Raw genomic sequence first — 4,931 nt, 5'->3', positions numbered from 1 at the left:
CATTTGGGACATAATTGATTGGTGATTACACAGAAGCTGCCAGTAGTGGATCTTGATGATTTGCACAAGTGCATTCAGTGGCATAACCTTCCTCAGACAACCATTAATAACCTCACTATTTAAAGCCAAGGCTGGAAGTGCCAGGATTTCTGCATGTGGCTGAGACTCCAGACTGAATAAATCCAGATGTTTTGAAAGTTTTATTTCCACTTTCTCATAATTTGCAGATCATTAACGTGTCTCCATCCTGCGATTTCTAGAATTCCATGACTTTTCATTCTTGTTGTAATTTCAATGTTGAGGTGTATAAACAGACGGGCCATACAGTGGGGTTGTATCTGATAGAAACAGGTGGGCCATACGGTGGGGTTGTATCTGATATACAGTTAGGTCCATATATATTTGGACAGAGACAACATTTTTCTAATTTTGGTTCTAGACATTACCACAATGAATTTTAAACAAAACAATTCAGATGCAGTTGAAGTTCAGACTTTCAGCTTTCATTTGAGGGTATCCACATTAAAATTGGATGAAGGGTTTAGGAGTTTCAGCCCCTTAACAAGTGCCACCCTGTTTTTAAAAGGACCAAAAGTAATTAGACAGATTAAATAATTGTAAATAAAATGTTCATTTATAGTACTTGGTTGAAAACTCTTTGTTGGCAATGACTGCCTGAAGTCTTGAACTCATGGACATCACCAGACGCTGTGTTTCCTCCTTTTTGATGCTTTGCCAGGCCTTCACTGCGGTGGTTTTCAGGCCTTCACTGCGGTGGTTTTCAGTTGCTGTTTGTTTGTGGGACTTTCTGTCTGAAGTTTAGTCTTTAACAAGTGAAATGCATGCTCAATTGGGTGGAGATCAGGTGACTGACTTGGCCATTCAAGAATATTCCACTTCTTTGCTTTAATAAACTCCTGGGTTGCTTTGGCTTTATGTTTTGGGTCATTGTCCATCTGTAGTATGAAATGACGACCAATCAGTTTGGCTGCATTTGGCTGGATCTGAGCACACAGCATGGCTCTGAATACCTCAGAATTCATTCGGCTGCTTCTGTCCTGTGTCACACCATCAATAAACACTAGTGACCCAGTGCCACTGGTAGCCATGCATGCCCAAGCCATCACACTGCCTCCGCCATGTTTTACAGATGTGGTATGCTTTGGATCATGAGCTGTACCACGCCTTCGCCATACTTTTCTCTTTCCATCATTCTGGTAGAGGTTGATCTTGGTTTCATCTGTCCAAAGAATGTTCTTCCAGAACTGTGCTGGCTTTTTTAGATGTTTTTAGCAAAGTACAGTCTAGCCTTTTGATTCTTGATGCTTATGAGTGGCTTGCACCGTGCAGTGAACCCTCCGTATTTACTTTCATGCAGTCTTCTCTTTATGGTAGATTTGGATATTGATACGCCTACCTCCTGGAGAGTGTTGGTCACTTGGTTGGCTGTTGTGAAGGGGTTTCTCTTCACCATGGAGACTATTCTGCGATCATCCACCACTGTTGTCTTCCGTGGGCGCCCAGGTCTTTTTGCATTGATGAGTTCACCAGTGCTTTCTTTCTTTCTCAGGATGTACCAAAATGTAGATTTTGCCACTCCTAATGCTGTAGCAATTTCTCGGATGGGTTTTTTCTGTTTTTGCAGCTTAAGGATGGCTTGTTTCACCTGCATGGAGAGCTCCTTTGAACACCTGTTTCCTTCACAGCAAAACCTTCCAAATGCAAGCACCACACCTCAAATCAACTCCAGGCCTTTTATCTGCTTAATTGAGAGTGACATAACGAAGGGATTGCCCACACCTGTCCATGAAATAGCCTTGGAGTCAATTGTCCAATTACTTTTGGTCCCTTTAAAAACAGGATGGCACATGTTAAGGAGCTGAAACTCCTAAACCCTTCATCCAGTGTTAATGTGGATACCCTCAAATGAAAGCTGAAAGTCTGAACTTCAACTGCATCTGAATTGTTTTGTTTAAAATTCATTGTGGTAATGTCTAGAACCAAAATTAGAAAAATGTTGCCAAATATATATGGACCTAACTGTAAATGGGTGGGCCATTCGGTGGGGTTGTATCTGATAGAAACAGGTGGGCGATACAATGGGGTTGTGTCTGACAGAAACAGGCGGGCCATACTATGGGGTCATCTCTGATATAAATGGGTGGGTCATACAGTGGGGATGTTTCTGATATAAACAGGTGGGCCATACGGTGGGGTTGTATCTGATATAAACAGGTGGGCCATACTGTGGGGTTGTATCTGATATACATGGGTGGGCCATACGTTGGGGTTATAGCTGATATAAATGGGTGGGCCATACTGTGGGGTTGTTTCTGATATAAATGGGTGGGCCAGATGGTGGGGTTGTATCTGATATAAACAGGTGGGCCATACTGTGGGTTTGTATCTGATATAAATGGGTGAGCCATACTGTGGGTTTGTATCTGATATAAATGGGTGAGCCATACTGTGGGTTTGTATCTGATATAAATGGGTGAGCCATACTGTGGGTTTGTATCTGATATAAACAGGTGGGCCATATAGTAAAGTTGTATCTGATATAAACACGTGGGCCATACGGTGGGGTTGTATCTGATATAAATGGGTGGGCCATACGGTGGGTTTGTATCTGATATAAACAGGTGGGCCATATAGTAAAGTTGTATCTGATATAAACACGTGGGCCATACGGTGGGGTTGTATCTGATATACATGGGTGGGCCATACTGTGGGTTTGTATCTGATATAAATGGGTGAGCCATACTGTGGGTTTGTATCTGATATAAACAGGTGGGCCATAAAGTAAGGTTGTATCTGATATAAACATGTGGGCCATACGGTGGGGTTGTATCTGATATACATGGGTGGGCCATACGGTGGGGTTGTATCTGATATACAGTAAATGGGTGGGCCATACTGTGGGGTTGTATCTGATATACATAGGTGCGCCATACGGTGGGGTTGTATCTGATAGAAACAGGTGGGCCACACAGTGGGGTTGTATCTGATATACAGTAAATGGGTGGGCCATACTGTGGGGTTGTATCTGATATACATAGGTGCGCCATACGGTGGGGTTGTATCTGATATACAGTAAATGGGTGGGCCATACTGTGGGGTTGTATCTGATATACATAGGTGCGCCATACGGTGGGGTTGTATCTGATAAAAACAGGTGGGCCAGACGGTGGGGTTATATCTGATATAAATGGGTGGGAAATATGGTGGGTTTGTATCTGATATAAATGGGTGGGCCATATAGTAAGGTTGTATATGATATAAACATGTGGGTCATACGGTGGGTTTGTGTCTGATATACATGGGTGGGCCATACGGTGGGGTTGTATCTGATATACAGTAAATGGGTGGGCCATACTATGGGGTTGTATCTGATATAAATGGGTGGGACATACTGTGGGTTTGTATCTCATATAAACAGGTGGGCCATACAGTGGGGTTGTATCTGATATAAACAGGTGGGCCATACGGTGGGGTTGTATCTGATATAAATGGGTGGCCATACGGTGCGGTTGTATCTGATATAAATGGGTGGGCCATACGGTGGGATTGTATCTGATATAATTGGTGGGCCATATGGTGGGGTTGTATCTGATATAAATGGGTGGGCCATACGGTGGGGTTGTATCTGATATAATGGGTGGGTCATATGGTGGGGTTGTATCTGATATAAATGGGTGGGCCATACGGTGGGGTTGTATCTGATATAATGGGTGGGTCATATAGTGGGGTTGTATCTGATATAAATGGGTGGGTCATACGGTGGGGTTGTATCTGATATAAATGGGTGAGCTATACAGTCATGGCCAAAAGTTTTGAGAATGACACAAATATTAATTTTTACAAAGTCTACTGCTTCATTTTTTCTAATGGCAATTTGCATATACTCCAGAATGTTATAAAGAGTGATCAGCTTAACAGCAATTACTTGCAAAGTCAATATTTGCCTAGAAGATGAACTTTATCCCCCAAAACACATTTCAACATCATTGCAGCCCTGCCTTAAAAGGACCAGCTAACATCGTTTCAGTGATTGCTCCATTAACACAGGTGTGGGTGTTGATGAGGACAGGGCTGGAGATCAATCTGTCATGATTAAGTAAGAATGACACCACTGGACACTTTAAAAGGAGGCTGGTGCTTGGCATCATTGTTTCTCTTCTGTTAACCATGGTTATCTCTAAAGAAACACGTGCAGTCATCATTGCACTGCACAAAAATAGCCTAACAGGGAAGAGTATCGCAGCTAGAAAGATTGCACCTCAGTCAACAATCTATCGCATCATCAAGAACTTCAAGGAGAGAGGTTCCCCTCTTGCCAAAAAGGCTCCAGGGCGCCCAAGAAAGACCAGCAAGCGCCAGGACCGTCTCTTAAAAGTGTTTCAGCTGCGGGATCGGGCTACCAGCAGTGCAGAGCTTGCTCAGGAATGGCAGCAGGCAGGTGTGAGTGCATCTGCACGCACTGTGAGGCGGAGACTCTTGGAGCAATGCCTGGTCTCAAGGAGGGCAGCAAAGAAGCCACTTCTCTCCAGGAAAAACATCATGGACAGACTGATATTCTGCAAGAGGTACAGGGAGTGGACTGCTGAGGACTGGGGTATAGTCATTTTCTCTGATGAATCCCCTTTTCGATTGTTTGGGACATCTGGAAAACGGCTTATTCGGAGAAGACCAGGTGAGCGCTACCACCAGTCTTGTCTCATGCCAACTGTCAAGCATCCTGAAACCATTCATGTGTGGGGTTGCTTCTCAGCCAAGGGAATGGGCTCTCTCTCAGTCTTGCCTAAAAACACAGCCATGAATAAAGAATGGCAGGGAGAATTGCTGAGGTCCTGAAGAAGGGTCAACACTGCAAATATTGACTTGCTGCATTAACTCATTCTAACTGTCAATATAACCTTTTGCTACTCATA

Source organism: Dendrobates tinctorius, unplaced genomic scaffold (assembly GCF_039654945.1).
Source record: "Dendrobates tinctorius isolate UK_male_01 unplaced genomic scaffold, ASM3965494v1 ptg000095l, whole genome shotgun sequence".
NCBI lineage: Eukaryota > Metazoa > Chordata > Amphibia > Anura > Dendrobatidae > Dendrobates > Dendrobates tinctorius.
Note: the sequence above shows the minus strand (reverse complement) of the source record.